At 37.7% G+C, this 19,767-nt stretch overlaps 1 protein-coding gene across 2 annotated transcripts in view; it reads right to left on the bottom strand.

The window, feature by feature from the left end:
- The window catches only part of LOC113526284 (inactive N-acetylated-alpha-linked acidic dipeptidase-like protein 2), a 243,522-nt gene that overhangs the window by 205,627 nt on the left and 18,128 nt on the right, over positions 1–19,767 (bottom strand). Inside the window, exon 1 of one of the 2 annotated variants that reach the window (XM_053238112.1) lies at positions 13,560–19,311. The exons of the other annotated variant lie outside the window; for it this stretch is intronic. The gene's annotated coding sequence lies outside the window, so the exon portion shown is untranslated. Of the gene's footprint in view, positions 1–13,559; positions 19,312–19,767 lie in introns of those variants that run through there. 2 annotated transcript variants of the gene reach the window in all.

Below are 19,767 nucleotides of genomic sequence, written 5' to 3'. Positions count from 1 at the left end.
TAAATTTAATAGGAAAGGTAACATACTATGTAGTTAGGATAGTGAGGAATGTAAGTCTGGAACTCCCCATGAATAATGGAAATTTAATGAGTTAAGCACTTTCTAGCTCACATGAATCTAAGAATCAGACTGCAAAATCCATTCTTCTGAAGATCTCTGTTTTCTTAATAAAATATTTGCATACACACCACTTGGAAGCCTAAACTGTTTCAACAAAGGGACCCTTCATTATGGCACAGAGGCTTTAAACTGAAATTTTAACAGACAGCAAGCAATGTGGTATAGGCATGTAAAGTGCATTAGGTAAATAGCAACAAAACTCAAAAGCATTCCAACTTCAAATTAGTATAAGAAGTCAGGATCAGATCTTTGTGAGCTTAAATATTTCAGTCCACATATAAGGAATGTGTCATTCCTCAACTTCCTGCCTGCCAGCAGCTGTTGCCATGACAATGAAGAAAGGCTGTAGTGTATGTGCACCGTTCTCAAATATTGTCTAAATCTATGGCCTGAGATAGCAATAAATATGTGAAGCTATTAAGGGAAGCAGGGAAAGAAAGATTGAGCCTACATTTCACTCCTTATATGCTCTGTATTGTAGAATACATACAAGTTAAACACCATCCAAGATTTATTTGTAATTTTTTTTTTCTTTTAAATTCTTTCAACATGTGGGTCCATTTTCAATTTGGTTAACAGCTTCCTATGTTACACACAACACTATTGGACTACCCACTGATAGTGGTGCCAATAGGAATTAGTCCTTGCTTCATCACTACCTAAAGAGAGCAATGCAGCTGTACTTTAATCCTTAAATCTTTCTGGCTGTCTCACCTTCTCATCTGTTCACTCTGCTCAAGTTCTAAAATTTCAACTTCCATGTTAATCATGCTTGTCATCTCATAGATCGCCAACTAACCGAGCCGGGTCTCTGATGTAACTCAGTGCAGCTGCATTGTAAGGCTGCATTACAGTCTGAAACTTTGAGTCCAACTCTACTTTACTCAACTTTACTCTAGGAGTAAACTTTACTTTACTCCTACATCTGTGTTGGATTTCACTGGAAAATGGTGAGTGAGAAAAGAAACACTTGCTCTTTTGTTTTTCTGAGCTAATAGCAAAACCTGATTATTGAGAATATCAGAATGGCAAACAACCACTAACTTCTCACAGGAATAATGAAAACAGCAACAACTGACAATTTTGCACCAGAATTGTTATATACATCACAAATACTTCAATATAAACAAATTATTTTTCTGTAACTATGTAGTTTAGTAAATATCTCATTAGTAGAAGTTTAAAAGTATCAGGACAGCTGGGCATTTGACATTCTTTTTCAAATATATGATACTTCTAAGTAATCAGTCTCCCCCATTCTACACTGCCAGCCTTTACTGGTACTGTCAAGCATTTCCTCTAGATATTGGACTGTTTTTGCTGAAATTTAAGTCACTAGAACATTAGTTATGTCAAATAATGTTAGACAAACAGCAATCTATTCCCTAATCTAATCTATCTATTCCCAAGGTGTTTTTACGCCACTGAGGTCAAGGCCCTATACCAGCCAATCACGTCCTTTCACTCTCGATTTGGTGCCATGTTGAATGTCACAGAGCTCTCCAGAGAGAACCATATAAAGTTTTCTTAAATAGCTTTCCCACCTATATCAGCAATGGGTACACTGTAGTAAATGCACTAATTAAAAGTTAGGTCTAGACACTATTGAACATATAGCATTGAGTTATTGCAGGCTAGGAATCAAAAGCGTATCACGTCAAGAGTTTTGTAGTATTAAAAGTTTGAAAAGCCTAGGAGAGCAACCTAAAGTCACGGCCTGTGTCAGTTCCCTCTGCTGACTGGTTTTGTCCTCTGGGGTGTCTGGATCTTGCACAGGCGAGCTTCTTCCAATTATGAGTTTTCTTCTTCATTTCACCAACCCAGTTAATGAGTTCACAGTCCAAAACTGCTTTTTTTCAGGAGGACAAGGCTCTCCAGTCCACAGAGAATGATGGCCCCTTCCAGCTGTAGCTATAGATAAGCTTTCTGTACTATACTAAACTCAATATTTAGGAAGGGTTGGTGAAATTACAAAAATATTGTATTGCAATACTTCAAGACAATTATGCAATGCAGGATATGCATCAATTGAGCTCCAGTTACGTCTGTCTGGAGTTTTGCATATTCTCCCCATGTCCATGTGGGTTTCCAGGATTTCAAGTTTATTACCACCTCCCAAAAGCATGCCAGTAGGTAGACTGGATATGCTAAATTGCCTCTAGGTGTGGCTAAGTGTGGGAACGAGTGTGTGTGAATGGTTCCATGTGATGGACAGGTGTCCCATTCAAGTTTATCCAGGATAGGCTGCAGATTCAACCCTGACCAGGATAAAATGTTAACTGGAGATGATTAAGATGACAATATGTATCATCATTTAAAAAAAAGAAAAACTTCCAGTAAAAATGTAATGCAAAAACATAATTACAATAGTAGTAAATATTTGACATTAAAATGATTTAATTTATTATTTATTATTTAATATATTATTTAACACTGAAAATTAGAAAAATAAAAACTCAGGAAAAAGTTACAAAAGATATTACCATACTGACAATATGTTCAAAAATGTATTGACATAATTTATCATGGCATTGCTATTATATCACATCATAAGCTACACCTAGAGTAGAAGACCTTAATTGGAAGCCTGTATTTACACTCACAGAGTAGCTAGAATATATTTCTCCATTTCTGGAGAAAGTGTAAGCCGGTGGAGAATGTTCTGACAACAAAATCCATGTTAACAAAATGACACGGACTGAAACAAAATTACATTACTCTACCCATGCCACCTTTCTGCAAGCTAAGAATAAAACCCTTGTTACCACTATAGATCTTGAAGAAACTATTTCTCCTAGCTGCAGATTTGTGTTCTGCAAAGTGCTGTATTGATTACAATGTACTTTCCTTTTTCTGGCCTCTAAGCAAAGTGTGTTAATGCTGCTGTGTACACATAAAGGAAAGAAAAGATGCAAAATAGTATTCTCTCAGAGGAGAAATAGAAGAGCTGCTGAATGTCTCTCTGTGTCATACTAACAACTAAGGATTAACAGAATGAGCTTTTAGCTCGCAAGAGATCACTATAATTCTCAGAGGTATAAATTAATTCTGTTTCTGGTAACACTTTACTTAAGGATAATATTAATGAAAACTGACATAAACCTACATATGCATTGAAAAAAGGCATATTCCAAAACATATCAGCCATCATAGAGACTGCTGATGACATGATACCTGATTTAAGTGACATAGACATTTTGTTATTGTCAAAATAAGGTTGTTATAATGTTTAACTGGCCAGCTTACATCAGAGCTTCATGACAATTGGCTTTGACTTTGTAGCACAGTGTATTTTTGATTTGTCACATTAATACAATGGTGATAATGTGACATAAAATATCTAAACCAAAATAATAATATATTAATTCATTCACAAGCTACTGATAGATATTAGAGTTTAGCCTCCCATCTATTATTAGAATATATGCACATCAGAATATGCATGGCCTCCATCTTGCATCTAACAAGTGTAATAATTTAAATAGTTTTAATAGTGTTAGCCAGAAAAATGAGAAACTGCTTCTACAGAAATTGATTAAATGGTTAACAAGATATCTGTGGAATGGGTTAAGATGAGGTGGAGAGGGCTGGAGCCATTGGGCCCATGGTCATGGCAAGAGTGACTTAACAGGCTTTGGAGATGTAAAGGTAATAAATAAAGGAGATATTCAATTTAATTAGGTTTCAGATGCTTTGTTCAAATCATATGCTACTACAGGCAGGGGCATGTGCAGTGAATACTAAGCAGTGGCATCATTCAGACGTCCACATTCATGCAGATAAGTGGAGAGCACACATTTACATCTAAACTGTGCTTTCTTTACAGTGCTTTTCTGTGGAGCTTCATGTGTGAGTACACAGCTGTTTATCTTTATACTTTATCACTGTCATCATGATTCCACAGTAGGGAAGTGACACTCATTGCATGTAGGCGTGTGGTTGTGAATACTTGTTTTGTTTTGGGTTTTTGTGCAAGTGTCCAAGTCTGAACTGTGACAAGTTGAAAAACTAAAACGTTAACAGTATTAGCAGACCTCACTTCATGTGTCCCCGTGGGCCAATGAGAGAGCTCATTTAACAGAATGACGGCAGCTAATTAAGGAAACATTCAGGTTAGCACGACTTTTCCTAATATTTTCCGGTCCATCTTCTAATGATACAGTCCTAATGACTTAATTAGTCTCCTATGAGGGACATGGAGAGTACATACCAGATGTTCTTTGACACATAACTAAACAGCATCTGTTCTGCCTTTAAGCTCAGTGACTCCAGCTGAAGTTGAACTGCTTCATGATGAAGACTTACATGCACGCAAACCCTAAAAATAACAATAATGAAGAAACAGCATGAGAGTACATCTCTAGTCTCTGAGGCTCTTTGAAAAGGTCACAGATTCAGAGACAATCAGTTGCACTCGGGTGGCAGCTGGAATTAGAAGAAAAATATGCTCTTTCCATTTGAATTTCGCTATACAAGAGTGGCCTGATGCATAGAAAATAGCATGACAAAAGCTTGTGACTAGTCACACAAACATATAATTCTGGATTTCAGAGGTTCTTTATTTGTCATATAGTATATGGCCTAAAGCACAACTGCTCAAGGACTCCTTATCTGTTCGCCTTTGGAGACAGTTGCTCAGTGCAAGGTATTGATCATGCCTCTTGTGAAGCAGTCCTTGTAGACCAGCTGCTTCAGCAAGAATCACTTTGTGATACCTTTATTTGGAGGAAAATTGAGAGGTGACATTGCTGTGGCAGAAGGAAAAGACATGGACAATGGACAAAGGAGTCCTCCATCTGATTCCACTATCAAAAACTCAATCGCTAACAGCTGCAGGGAAACACAAAACACTGTCTGGTCAAGGTCAGGGTCAACAACAGATGATGGCTTCAACTACTACAGCAATACAATGGAGGAAGTAATGTAAGTAACTTCAGTTTATACTGCGTGTATATAAACTATTGTTTTGCAGCATACACCGTTAGACGTCTGTGTATCCTACAATTGCATGTTGGACAATGGCTACATTTACAGCCTAATAATCTGTTAATAATGAGATTAGCAGCTCAGTTTGAATAAATGTATACACTTCACTTGGAATAAACCAAATTAGGCCAATCCATATTATTTCTTGTGTTATTTCCAAAAATTGGTTTTTAAGCTTGTTATTAGAAAGACATTATACATTATACTGTACACATTATACAGTGGATATAAAAAGTATACACACTCTTGTTAAAATGGCAGGTTTTTGTGATGTAAAAAAAAAATGAAAAAGATGAAAAATGAAAGATAAATCATGTCAGACCTTTTCCCACCTTTAATGTGAAATTGAAAAGTATACAAATAAAGTGAAAAACAATAAGAAATTTTTATAGGGAAAAAAAGAAAAAGAAAAAAACTTGCAATAACCTAGTTGTATAAGTGTGCACATCCCTAAACTAATACACCGTTGAAGCACTTTTGATTATATTACACCACTCAGTCTTTTTGGCTAAGAGTCTGTCAGCGTGGCACATCTTGACTTGGCAATATTTTCCCACTCTTTCTTGCAAAACTATTCTAGATCTGTCAAATTGTGAGGGCATCTCCTGTGCACAGCCTGCTTCAGGTCACCCCACAGATTTTTAGTTGGATTCAGGTCTGGGCTCTGGCTAGACCATTCAGAAACATTGATCTTCATTTGGTTAAGCCATTCCTTTGTTGATTTGGATGTATGCTTTGGGTCATTGTCATGATAAAAGGTGAAATTCCTTTTCATCTTCAGGTTACTAGCAGATGCTTGCATGTTTTGCACTAAAATTGGCTGGTATTTGTAGCTATTCATGATTCTCTCCACCTTGATAAAAGCCCCAGTTCTGGCTGAAGAAAAGTAGCCCTAAAGCATGATGCTGCCACCACCATGCTAAACCATGGGTATGGTGTTCTTTTGGTGGTGTGTTTTTTTTTTTTTTTTTTTTTTGGACAAACATACCTTTTGGAATTATGGAATTGTTATACCTTTTAGAATTGTTATCATCAGACCATAACACATAGTTTGGGGTGATTTAGTTGGGCTTGGATGTTTTTTTGAGGAAGGGCTTACGTCTAGCCACCCTACCCCACAGCCCAGACGTGAAGAATATGAGAGATTGCTGTCACATGCAAAGAGCAATCAGTACTTCAGATATTCCTGCCTAGGGTTAGGCAGTTTAATGGTGCCTTTGGTCTCTTGGCAGCCTCCCCGTTAAGTTTTTGTCTTGTCCTTTTATAAATTTTGGAGAGACGTCCTGTACTTGGTAATGTTATTGCGGTGCTCCATTTTCTCCACTTGCTGATGATGGCCTTCACAGTGTTCCATGGTACATCTAACGTTTCTTTTGGTAACGGAATTTTTTTGTACCCCACTCCTGATCAATACCTTTTGTGAGACCCTATACAGCTTTTGACAGAAAGGTTGTATCCATAACCTTACATTTCATACATTATTTGGAATGAATAGATAGTGTGTTCTAGACAGATACTAATACAGATAAGGAGGTGCAGTATTCTTTTTTGTTTGTTTGTTTGGTCTATAGTCAGTGGTTTGCTCCAGTATCCCAAAGTAAAAACTGATCTGAAATAAAACTATATTTCTACCATATTTCACTACAACCTGGCCCTAAATGATTTTATTCATAAAGCTGCCACTCCATTCATATAGCCCACACAGATCATGCATTGCGAACAGGGCAGCATATCTCTGCTTGGGTCTCCAAAAATAATAATTTGAATAATTTTCAAAAACTGGTATTTTAATTGTGGTTTATAATGTTCTTAAATGAACTTTCTCCATCGTTATTACAAGAAAATCTTCCTGGAAAAATCATATGGGCTTTAAACTGAAAACTCTAGTTTTGATTAGCAGCATCACCTCCTCCAAGCTTTGTAATGAATCCTCATATCATGTCCAGCAAACTTTTGAAATCTTTCTGGAATGTAACAAACCCAAACCTAAAGTAAATCTGATCATTTATTTTTAGGTGGCTACTGTTGTCAACTATAATCGACAGTTCTCTGATTTAGGAAAGACCTTGTTGTTTTGAAAAGTAGTTTTCTAGCTTACTCAATCACATTAGGTTGAAAACTAGACCCAAAAAGGTCCACAGGGTGTCTGGTTGAGACCAATTATATATAACTCGAGTGAAGTAGAAAGTGCAGAAGTTCAAGAGTTGAAAAAAGTTATGGTCTGCAAATTGCTATTTGTTATTATATTTTGTCAGTGAAAAATAACGCATTTTCCAAACAGTCCTGTTTTTTTGTTTTTTTTTTGTTTTTTTTTCCCAGTGTTACTGGGAGCATAGTTGTAGGATTCACAATAAATTAAAAAAGGAAGCCCACTTTTGTTTCAGCCCACCTGAATCAGATATTTAGAGCACTAAACAGATACAGACGCAGATAGTGGTACTGTGTTACACCCCTACTTTATATTACAAATCTTTGATATCAGATTTTTATCTGCATTGAGCATTGTGTCTGCCCATTTTATGGTCATTCTACTCATTGTGGTGATGTGCATTGATGGCTGGAAACCTCCTCCCATTACTCTGAGCCATCCAGCACTCAATTAACAGTCCATTTGCATTTTGGCAGCACTCTGCTCCTGGCACTTGACAAATACCTCTTCTCCTTCTCTGCCAGTCAATCATGAATCATCCTCTCATCACAGGAGCCAGACCTCTGCTGGGAACAGCAGACGCCTTCCTTTCAACAACAGCTCCTCCTGTAAAACTTAACCTTCACAAACCAGAGCAAGATTGTGCATCACTTAATGCTATTAACTCTGTTCAGCCAGAAGGCCAAGTGCATGAAGAGAGAGGAAAGATGTGGTAAGAAAAAGGAAGGTGGTAGAAAAACATCAAAAAGAGCAACGTGATTTTGTTTTTAATTTAGCAAAACATATTAATTGAAATAGGTACAGCACTTCACTTTCATGTATGTATTCTTTATGTGAAAGGGAAAAAAAGTGTTTGCATTTCTTGCTCTAGTAATCTCAGATTTCTCAAAAAAAAAGACACAGCATCTAATTTAAACTGTAAATGGGACAAGGTATACTGAAAACACTCGGGTTCTTTCCTTTGGAGGTCCCCAAACATGCACATTCGTTCCAATTTTTTTGCAAACTCGTGCATTTTTCATCAGCTCATCTGCTATAGCCTGGATGCATCCAGGTAGAAAGCAAACAAGACCCTACAACAGCTGTGATTCTTCTACTCAGCCTGCGTTCACCCTCACTGACATGAAGCAAAAAAGACAACATATTCATCAACCACAGAGTCTATTTCAATCCACAAAACATCACACTGGAAGCAAAATTATATTTCTAAAGTATAAGGCTTCATCAGAAAGTCATTTTGTCAGGGCAATAACAATAGTATAATGATAAATCAAGAGGTTTACGTTCCTTGGACTTAAAATCTAGGAAAAGCTTAAATGGGTTAAGAACACAAATAAGAATCTTAAAAATGCACATCAGAGGCTTTTCTTTCTAGGCAGACTGAACAAATGGGGCATAAGCACCAACACACTCACCAGCTTTTATCACATTACAGTGGAAAATGTCCTTAGGAGCAGTATGGCAGGCTGGTACGGGGAACAACAACTCAGGACAGGAGGGCTTTTTGGAGTGCACTTTGCTAGACATTGACAACATCTACATATCTGTTGTTACAACAAGGCCAAATTTTTTACCCTCAGACAGTCTGCATGTTGAATAGAGCATTATTGAACACTTAAACAGTACCACACACACTCACTGGCCATTTTATTTAGATACAGAATTTACACTGTGGCCTTCATGCAGTGCTTGATTGGCATTAAGAAAACATTTCCCACACCATTACACCATCAGCATGAGCACAAAGTAGTCTGAAGTAGAAACTTCTGCTTCTGGATGTTATTTGATTTTTGCATCATTTTGTATAAACCCTAAATTTGGTGTGAGTGAAAAATCCCAGGAGACTAGCAGCAGTTTCTGAGATACTCAAACCTGGCTTCTGGGACTGATCTGGCACCCACAGCCATGACATGGTCAAAGTCACTTCTGAAGCTCCTAACCTGTATCTGCATGATTTTATGCATTGTGCTGCTACTGCTACATGATTGGCTAATTGGATGCTTGCATGAATGTACAGATATGCAAGTGGTCCTACTAAACTGGTCAGTGAGTGTATGTGCTGTTGTGTTAGACAGCTCTAGTTTGCACAAAATACTGCACATTAGTGGACTCATTATTCAGCTACACTAAATATCGCTCTACTAATTATGCTGCTGCTCAGTATGATACTCCACGTTATTTAACATTTGTTTGTATATCGTTATTTCACAGCGTTTTGATATGTGAATCTTGACATTGCTTATTTGCACTACATGTGCTGTTTTATGCTGTGTTTGTACTGTCTGAGTAATCGGGTAAGCGGAAATGAGTAAGAATCCAAATGCACTCACTGCACATGGCCAATAAACCTAGCTTGAATCTGGAACACAGTTATGGCTTACAACAAGCTTCTGGAACAGCAAAATTTAATCTGAGCTTATATGCATGTGCACCCAGAAATGTTTAGTCCAGTGGTCTGTATGCTGCAGGATCGGTTAATTACTTTGAGTACTTGGCCTAACATCTGCATAGGGAGGGCACTGAAGCAGTCTCCTCATGACACACAGTAAATTACTTGCATTAATCATTCAGATGCATTATTTGGTTGGTAAAGGTAAAATCAAAACAGTTTACTTCAATACTATTACCACTGCTTGCACAGGGACTGTACATTAGTTATCTTCATCGCACAATTGACTTGCAATTGATTTAAGGGAATTTAGCAGAAATAATATTTTTCCACAGCATTAACAGCTCACTTCACGTAGCCAAACATGGGCCATGTATGGAAAAGCAATAATTGTGGGTTTATATTTATGGCTACTGCTGGCTGAGTAATGGTGCATGCTTTATTTGGGCAAATCTAAGAATAGTATTAAGAGTCCAGAACGGGGGTCAGGGTTTCGGTGGATCAGGAGCCTACACTGGATGTGACGCAGGAATACACCCACAACAAATTAATGACAGGACAGGGATGGAGACAGGACAAACACAAGCAAATGGTGTTTGTTGCCATGGGAAATCTGCTGTGTAAGGTGGGAAACCGTGAAAAATGTGTTAGTGGAAACATAAAAGGCTTGTCAGTCAGGATACCTCAATAAAGATGGGTTTGGGGTTCTAATTACTGTGCTTAATGGGCATGCACTGTCCTGTGGAAATTAGCACTGCATGACAGCCATGACCTCTCTGAATTAACCTAATGATGAGCATTACATGGAGCTTGGCAGGCCTCCATTACATGGCTTTAGGCTTTTCCAGAGATCTAGCCATCAATAAACTCATTCAAAAGTCTTCTGAATGTATGATGTTCAGAACAGCAGAACATACTATGATGCTGATCTTACTTTAACACTCTGAGCACTCTTCCAGTCATTTCCTATGCAAAGAGATGAGAGACCGTATTTATGTTGATGAGACAACCAAGAGATAGAGTTTCTCTGGCAATTCTTAAATCGTACATGTGTGATTCCATTGCAGTGCTATTTAGCCATCTTTTTTAAATATTGAATCTAAGAAAACATGCATTCAGTCATTCAACAAACATGTTAACCTTCTCATGCTACAATATCATGTTTAACAAGGTTACCTGTAATCTATAATTTGGGTATCAGGTGTGTATTTTGAAAGTGACCTTGTTGGTCAGTATCACAATATCATTGAAAATAAATGAAAAGAATACTTCATTTTCTTTGTGATCTTCACGTATTTCAGACAATGCAGCTTCCTGTTGACCATGTGCTTTGGGGAATATTGCAAATATTTCATAGGGGTGACTGTATTCAGGTAGCAGGGCTGAATGAATGTTGTGGGGCTAGAATGAACTTTTTTTCATGAATTTTAATGGATGACTCATGAAAGAGCATATTTCAAGCATGATATGTTAAATAGATTCACACACTGATACAAAAATAATAACATGTTAATGTTTATAATTTAAGGTTGAGTATAGTTATTGTGGGCTGGGCCTGGCTGTTTTCTAAGTGCTGCAGAAGTTTTTAGTTATTTATCTGAAATATGCAAAGAGGTTGTTATTTAATATCAGTGAGACACAAATGTAATCCCATATACATGTTAATTGTCACAGGACCACATTAAATAAGAGACATTTAGAGACATATTTGGAGGCTTCAGCAGTTGTGCACTCAGGCCATAACAGCAGATCTACGTTGTATGTTCCTGTCTTCAACCTCTTCTACGTTATGCAGTGCATCAAGTCATTGTGTGTGCTGTCGCACAACAGCATGCTTGGCTAACGTGCTACATGCCTCCAGCCCTCGTTGCTGTCAACAGGACAGACACCACTCCAGTCATATGACAGGATTAGAGATAATGCCTCGAAAAGATGTAAGGCTGATGTCGTTTTTTTGGCTGCCTGTCAAACAGGGGCTTACAACAGAACAGTGGAGCAGCTCAAGCTCCAGAGGAAAAAGATGATGGTTAAGGGGTTTGTGGGAAGGGCAATTTGCCATAATGCACGGTGGTATTTTTTACAAGGTTTACAATGTTTGCAGATTGACCAGGAAATGCATCCACATCCACAAGGCGAACCTGTGTAAGATCAGGAAAACTCTTCTGATGACTGAATATGGCTTTATCCTAAATCTGCTGAAGTGTATCTTTATTCATTGTTAGTGTCTCATGTTCAAGATGCACAAGTCCAAGCAGATGCAGAAAATGCAAAACCGTATATATATATATATATATATATATATATATATATATATATATATATATATATATATATATATACACACACACACACACAGATCTATCTATCTGTCTATCTATCTATATATATACATACATATCAATCAGATATGCTTGTAAGCTTTTCTTTTGCAAACAAAATATATGCTTTTTTTTTAGATGACAAAACAAACCAACACAGGACATATAATTAAGCTGGAATACACAGCATTGTGTAATCGTCTTGCTAAAGGGCACCAAATCCCACAAGTAAAAGGGCACAAATTATTCACATCCAAAGAAACAACATCCATGGGAAATGATCAACATCTCTGGCAAAGAGGCAAGCTTTACAAATTTTACAAAACAAGAAAAACAAGCTTGTTTGTATATCTGAAGCCTTTCTGTGTTTTTGCTGCACATTTTCCCCTTGCCTAAAAAACTTCCACATCTCATAAAGCACATAGCTGCACTTGGCATGGTAGCTGAGAAAATAAGTCTGTTGAAGTCTATCCATAGCAGTATGGGACAGATAATAAACTCTACATATTAATGAGAGAAACTGACAGTAAGATGGTCAGCAAGCCAGATAACAGGTGCAGCATCGGGTTGGCTAACAGAAAGCACATGGGTGATCAAATAGTGACAGAACTGGGTAGGGTACCTTTACATTTTCATATTTTAACATAAGCTGTCAAATTAAAAATGATCATTCAAATTAGTTAGTACTGATGGCCTTACTACTCACTGTGTACACAAACCCTGATTAAAATGTCAGCTCTGACAGATGATCTACAGAATGAGAAGTGAGAAGAAGATGAAAAGTAACTCATTATTATCACAAGAAAACAATATAGAGTGGATTCTGTGTTTCAAGAGTAGATCAGCATCTTCTCATATCTTGTGTAGCGTAGAATTAGCTTTGGTAGTTTGTTCAACTCTATATAGTATAAATAAGGAGACACTATTTTTACTGGCTACTTTCATTTGTGTTTTAAAGGTGCTTTTACATATGCAGCATTTAGTCCATTTAATTAAAACCTTGGTGCTTTTTCCCTCTTGATGCAGTTGGTTTATACAAGTGAGAACACAACATTCGTCTGTAGATACGAGCTGTTAAACTGAATCGTGAGACATAAACTGAGCCAAAGGACAGCGCTGACAGAGCTGTAGTGCTGCAGAAATGCAATATGTTCTGGATATTTAGATGAACAAAAAGTGAACATAAAACCTGGATGCAACTAGTTATTTATATAATTATCTAATCATTTATTTAGGTCCAGCTCTGTGTACTCCCTGCTCAGACAATTTTTGTCATTTCTATACACACTTGCTAAAGATTTGTTTACTTTTTTCCGTTGCTGTATTTCTGACAAAAGTATCAATTTTACTCTGATTTGGACTGAGCAAAAGAAGCAGAGAGTTCTGTTAGTTTACTTACATACAGAATCACTTTTCTCATCTGTAAGTTTAACATACTGTAGTACAACTTGCCTCCAGAAAAATACATAAGCAGCAATATGCCAGGATATATATATCGATATATACATATATTTTAAATGTAAAAGATGTGACTGAAGTATTTGCCCCCATTGTTGTGAAACTGTTATGAAACTAAATCATGCTGCATTTGACTTACCTCAGAAGTGGGAAGTCGAAGCTCAGAGTGACTTCATTTTTAGTATCCCTGCATTACAGGTACATAATGAGGTGAAAAAAATATAGCTGCTCCGAATTCTCAAGAAGGAATTTCAATTTGAGGGGAATTTTCTTTGGCTTGTCCTGGTCGGAGAAGAGTTATCTCAAATCTGTAGTCGAATGCAGTATTAGTTCTGGTGCAGCTAGTTGCCATCAGAAGTCACATAATTAGTTGGAGTCCACCTGTGTGCAATGAAAGTGTCACGTGATCTCCATATAAAAACACCTGTTCCTAGAAGGATCCAGAGTTTGTTAGAGAAATAAATAGACCAATAAGACAAAGTAACAATCAAAAACAAGTCTGTAGTAAATTTCTGGAAAAGTATCAGTCAGTGTTTGGATATTTTTTTAAAAAATACCCAAACTTTGAACATCTAGTGAAAATTTAAAATAAAACACCCTTGTCAACTTTGACATCCATTAAATCCATTAAATTAAATTATTTAAAAAATGGAAACAATAGAACCACAACTCTGCCTAGAAGAGGCTGTCCACCAAAAGCCAGTTACTTTTTAAGGAGCTGGAGAGAGCCACAGCACAGATGGGAGAAGCTGTTCACAGGACAATCACAGCCTAGACACTCCACAAAGCTGGGCTTTATGAAAGAGTGGCAAGTTATATGAAAACCTATTTGGAGTTTGCAAAAAATGTTGGAGACTCAGCAAATATGTGGAAAAGGGCTCTCTGGTCCGATGAGAAATGTAACTTTGCACAAAATGCACAAAGTTCTACATTTGGCAGAAAAACAACACTGCCATCACCCTGAGAAAATTATCCTCAGAGTGAAGCATGGTGGTAGTAGCATCATGTTGAGTCACCCTTTGCCTCTTTGTTGCTTCTTTGACTAATGCCCTGTTTTTGCATTTTTATTTGTAAATAATTTTGCAAACTATATTGATCCCCTGGTCAAACTTATTGTACTCATTTTAAGTTATCCGATTTTTACTTGCAGGTAAATATAAAGAATATGTCTCACCATATCTTCTGGCATTATCATTGCATTTGCGTTACAATTACAAAAGCAGGGCCCAAACTCAACTATAACTTTCCATAAATCAAAATACCAGATAGAAATATATGAAACTGAATATTTTACAGTAGCACATATATTTTGGGTGAAACATCACCTGAACATTGGGGAAAATATATAATTTATAAATGCCAGTCTTTGGAAGTAAGTGCAGCACAATCTGAGTTGAGACAGCTATCTAGCACAGCAGCAACATGATTCCTACTAGTTCACTTTGGGTCACAGCCTCTGTATTTTGGAGCCTATTTCAGGCTGCTCCTGCTTATCGGTAAATGTTATAGACAGGGTCAGCAATTTGCCAGTAATCTAATTGCCCAGCATGTTAAGCTATTGCGTGAGGAGAGAGCAGCAAATGCCTCGGCATGTCAGCCACTACCAATCAAATCATCAAGCTAATGCCTGCCATAACCACGGTACAGCGGCCCTTATCACTACCCCCCAAGCATCTGCCATGCTAGTGGCAGCTAAACACGGAAGCTTGCTGCCAGCTTTCTGGGCTGCATGGAATGAGGCTACACCGAGACAAAAGACTATTTGAGAGCTATTACAGCAACACACATTATGTTGTAGAGATTAACATGGGAGCTACAACCCAGTTACAATTACATTTTATTGTGAAATGGGCAAGTCATTGTGTTGCTATATTAATCCACTGTGTGGGTCACTGGGATAAATGGCCTGCCATTTTGAATTCAAGCTTCAACACTTAAAAAGGAAAAGAATGTTTGACTCAGAGGAGAAAATAATACTTTAAGACATGGTGTTCTTGAGCTGCTAAGACAGTCAGAGTTTCTTGGGTCAGATTCAACAGGAGTTGTGGGTTGTGTGTATACATAATACACCATCATGGATAGCCTATCACACCACAACTCTCACAGCGGTGAGAAGTGAGAGGGAATATCAGAGTAGGTTGAAGAAGGATACCCCCAAACACCAGTATCCTCCTCTAGAGAGAGAAGTGGCACACAAAATAGAAAGAGTCAATTATGTCTAGTTATGTCTACAGTTATGAACAATTAAGTCTACAGTTATGAACACAGAGTCCAGATAGATTTTGCTTGTTTATTGCTGGAGATAAGGAGTGTATTTCTTTTGTAATTAGCTAGTTAGCCAGTTATTTAACTAGCCTTCTCACCTTGTATCTAGCTAGTGAATTAGCTATCCTTCTTACTTTGTGTTTAGCAAATAAATTGGCTAGTCATCTCACCTTGTGTCTATCTAGTGAATAAGCTGGCTGTCTTGCCCTGTTTTTAGCTAGTGAATTAGCTAGCAATCTTACCTTACTGTACATCTAGATACGGAATTAGCTAGCCATCTTCTCTTGTTAAGGAATTTGTTGGCATTTGTTTTTTTCTTCTCTGAGCCATTAATGATTAGGTAATGGTTGTAAATAAGACAATTCAAAGTGGTTTTAGTTTGTTTTGCAGTGGTGCTTCATATTATCACTATCTTTATAATAGTCTCTGAACAGATGAGAAGTTGACATGGGAAGAATAAAAGCGTACTCCTCTGTTCATTCCTTATAAACATTCTGTTTTCGGCATTGATTTATTTAAAAGAAGCTATGTCATCAGTTTGCTAATTGGATCGCAGCCTGCCAGCTAGACCGTTAGCGTTCAGATTAGGTAAACTCAGCACAAATCTATTCAGTAACTAAGACTGTAATTGAAGTTTTTGTTCTCACAACACTTCTGTAATACTGTGGAGATAACAATAAAGACAGCTGATAATTACATCCTCTTGAATAGGTAATAAACCAATAACCAATATGTCTTTGCACCAGTGGTGTTACTATTAGTATGTGGGTTGGGAGACAGTCTTGAATATTCCTTTTATGCATATAGACTGTCATTTACACCATTCAGCTTAATCCACATGGAGGAAGGGGCGCAACACAACCCAGCAAACATTGACAGCAAACATTCTTCTTTAGATTGTACTGAAATGTGCATCTTTGTTTTCCAACATATGTATATTCAGTAAAATTCTGGAGAGGTACAATGGCTTTTCTGTTATATATACAGTACAGAGGCAGGATTCTCCAGTTTCCACCTACTCCACCAGGTTCTAAGCAGAGAAGTGTTCATACCAAAGCAACAAAACATGAAACAGCACACGTCTCCTCTAAAGGTGCTGACATTTCTTTAATGAAGAAGCCTAAATGCAAGGCCCAGCCTTGTAATCCAATCTCAGGGAGCTTTGCGTCTTTGTGCAGGCCGTTATCGACTGTATTGGGGACCATAAATCATGGGAGCAGCACACAGTGTACAGCCCAGTAACTCAGCTGATGCGAGCACTTATATTCTGCTCTTAGGTCACTGATGCACTGAAGCATACACAGCTTAGATGCTATAGTAACTACAACATACCTGCCACGGGCACACTCTATCTGTTCATGACTGACCTGTGGCTGGAAGTCAGGGAGGAAAGGTGCTGTTTACTGGCAGGCTTTGACATTTCTTTGAATAGCAACCAAATGGAGAACTCAAGCATGCTAGTCAGGCAGGGTTTGACATTCTTTGTGTAGCACAGTGTAGGGGGAGGAGTAAATGACTTTTACACCTTTTATTTCAGTTCTACAAAAAACTTTCTATTCTGAGTATAAATGTTTCTATCAACTTTACATCTTACTTCAGTACATTTTCAAGGCTACACAGATATATACATATATATATATCTGACTGAGTCAGATATATATATATATCTGACTGAGTCAGATCATCTCGGAAATGGCAGGGCTCGTGGGGTGTTCCCGGTATGCAGTGGTTAGTACCTACCAAAAGTGGTCCAAGGAAGGACAACCGATAAATCTGCAACAGGGTCATGGGCGCCCAAGGCTCACTGATGCACGTGGGGAGCAAAGGCTAGCCCGTCTGGTCCAATCCCACAGAAAAAGTTAATGCTGGCTGTGATAGAAAGGTGTCAGAACACACAATGCATCATAGCTTGCTGCATATGGGGCTACATAGCCACAAACCAGTCACCCATTGCCCATGCTGATCCCTGTCCACTCCCAAATGCACCTAGAATAGGCACATGATCATCAGAACTGAAAGATATGGAATGAGACGGCACCGTGATGCACTATGGGAAGAAGGCAAGCCGGCGGAGGCAGTGTGATGCTCTGGGAAATGTTCTTCTGGGAAACCTTGGGTCCTGGTATTCATGTTGATGTTACTTTGACACATATCACCTACCTAAACATTGTTGCAGACCAAGTACACCCCTTCATGGCAACGGTATTCCCTAATGGCAGTGGCCTCTTTCAGCAGGATAATGCACCCTGCCACACTGCAAAAATTGTTCAGGAATGGTTCCTCAAACCTCCAAATTCCCCAGATCTCAATCCGATCGAGCATCTGTGGGATGTGCTGGACAAACAAGTCCGATCCATGGAGGCCCCACCTCGCAACTTAAAGGACCTAAAGAACTTAAAGGACTAGGCTTCTGTATGGCATACTGGAGGAGAAAGTAACTTTTATTTGTAGATGTTCTGTATACAGTATATGCTCCATGCGAATAATACAAAAGAGGTGTTAAAACAGATTATCTACATCCAGAAATTTGCGCTTGCAGAATAATACAATTTGATCTGTGTTTGACCACTGTTCAAAAATTGTCTCAAAATTGTCATAATGTAAATTTGAAGTAATCTTACTTTATAGGTTTTCTAACTAGAATTTCATAATTGTCCCACATCTTAAAATGGCTCTTCACTCAAATAGAACATTAATACTGAGGTCACAAATTGCCTTGTCCCTTTGGTTTGTCTGCTTTGGATGGTTTTAATAAAAACTGACACTTCAGCTGCGTTTATCCATCCACTGATGATGTAGATGATTAAATTTTTTTAGTTTACTCAAATTGTCAGTATACTACATTTAATAGCTAAAATCCTCTTGGAAACAGTCAGCGCTAACAAGTTGGCTTGTTATAACGTTTGATTACAGTGTTACTGAAGTGCATTGTGCCAATCAGCAGAAATGAACCAATTTACACAAACGTGCACATCGCTACATTTAGTTAATCATGAGTTAGGTTAGCTAACGTTATCATTCAGTTCAATTTATTTTTATTTGTATAGCGCTTTTAACAGAAGACCATGTCACAGCTTTACAGAAATCCAGATGTAGATTTAAATAACTAATGAGCAAGCTGAACAAATCTCCCTGAAATGACCTGAGGAAGAAACCTAGAGAGGAACCAAACTCAAAAAGGAACTTGTCCTCTTTTTTGTGACACTGGATAGTGGGATTATAAATTATTATGGCATACAGATGTATACTAACCATGGTTAATGACTACCTTGTTCTGGCAGCTCATACTTTAGAGTATGATCCATTTCAGCCCTATATGACAAGGTTGTGTGACTGTATTTGCTCTAACGTCCACATAAAGTCACCACAGTGTGAAAAAATAAAACCTTGAATTTCATCTATCGTGAAACAGACAAGAAATATGAGATGAATCTTCAAAATGTGTTTTGCCTTTTTTTTTGCCACACATAAATCTACTGCAGTTTCTTTGCTTTAACACTTATTTTTCACACAAAAACAAAGATGGTGGACTGGATTGTTTGCTGAAAGTGTAAAAGAATGGTTTTTGGTTTTTATAAAACAATGGTTTTTATAAAAACATGCTACTGCTTTTTTACTATTACAAGCACTTTTGATACTTAACTACATACACTGACCGTCCACTTTATTAGGAACAACAGTATATGTGCTCATTCATGCAATTATCCACTCAACCAATCCTGTAGCAGCAGTGCAATGCATAAAAGCATGCAGATACAGATGAAGAGCTTCAGTTAGTGTTCAGATCAAACATCTAAATGGGAAAAAATGTGACACCAGTGACTTTGACCATAGAATGGTTGTTGGTGCCAGACAGGTTCAAGTATTTCTGAAACTGCTGATCTCCTGGTATTTTTACTGTCAACTGTCACTAGAGTTTACACAGAGTGGTGTGAAAAACAAACAAAAAAAAACATCCAACAAGGTGGAAAAACCTTGCTGAGAGAGGAAAATGGCCAGACTAGTTCAAGCTGACAGGAAGGCTATGGTAACTCAAATAATCTCTCTTTACAACCGTAACGAGCAGAAACGCATCTCAGAAT

The sequence above is a fragment of the Pangasianodon hypophthalmus genome, chromosome 11 (genome assembly GCF_027358585.1).
Source record: "Pangasianodon hypophthalmus isolate fPanHyp1 chromosome 11, fPanHyp1.pri, whole genome shotgun sequence".
Taxonomy (NCBI): Eukaryota; Metazoa; Chordata; class Actinopteri; order Siluriformes; family Pangasiidae; genus Pangasianodon; species Pangasianodon hypophthalmus.
The sequence above is the reverse complement of the archived record's forward strand: the minus strand, read 5'-3'. Positions and strand labels throughout refer to the sequence as shown.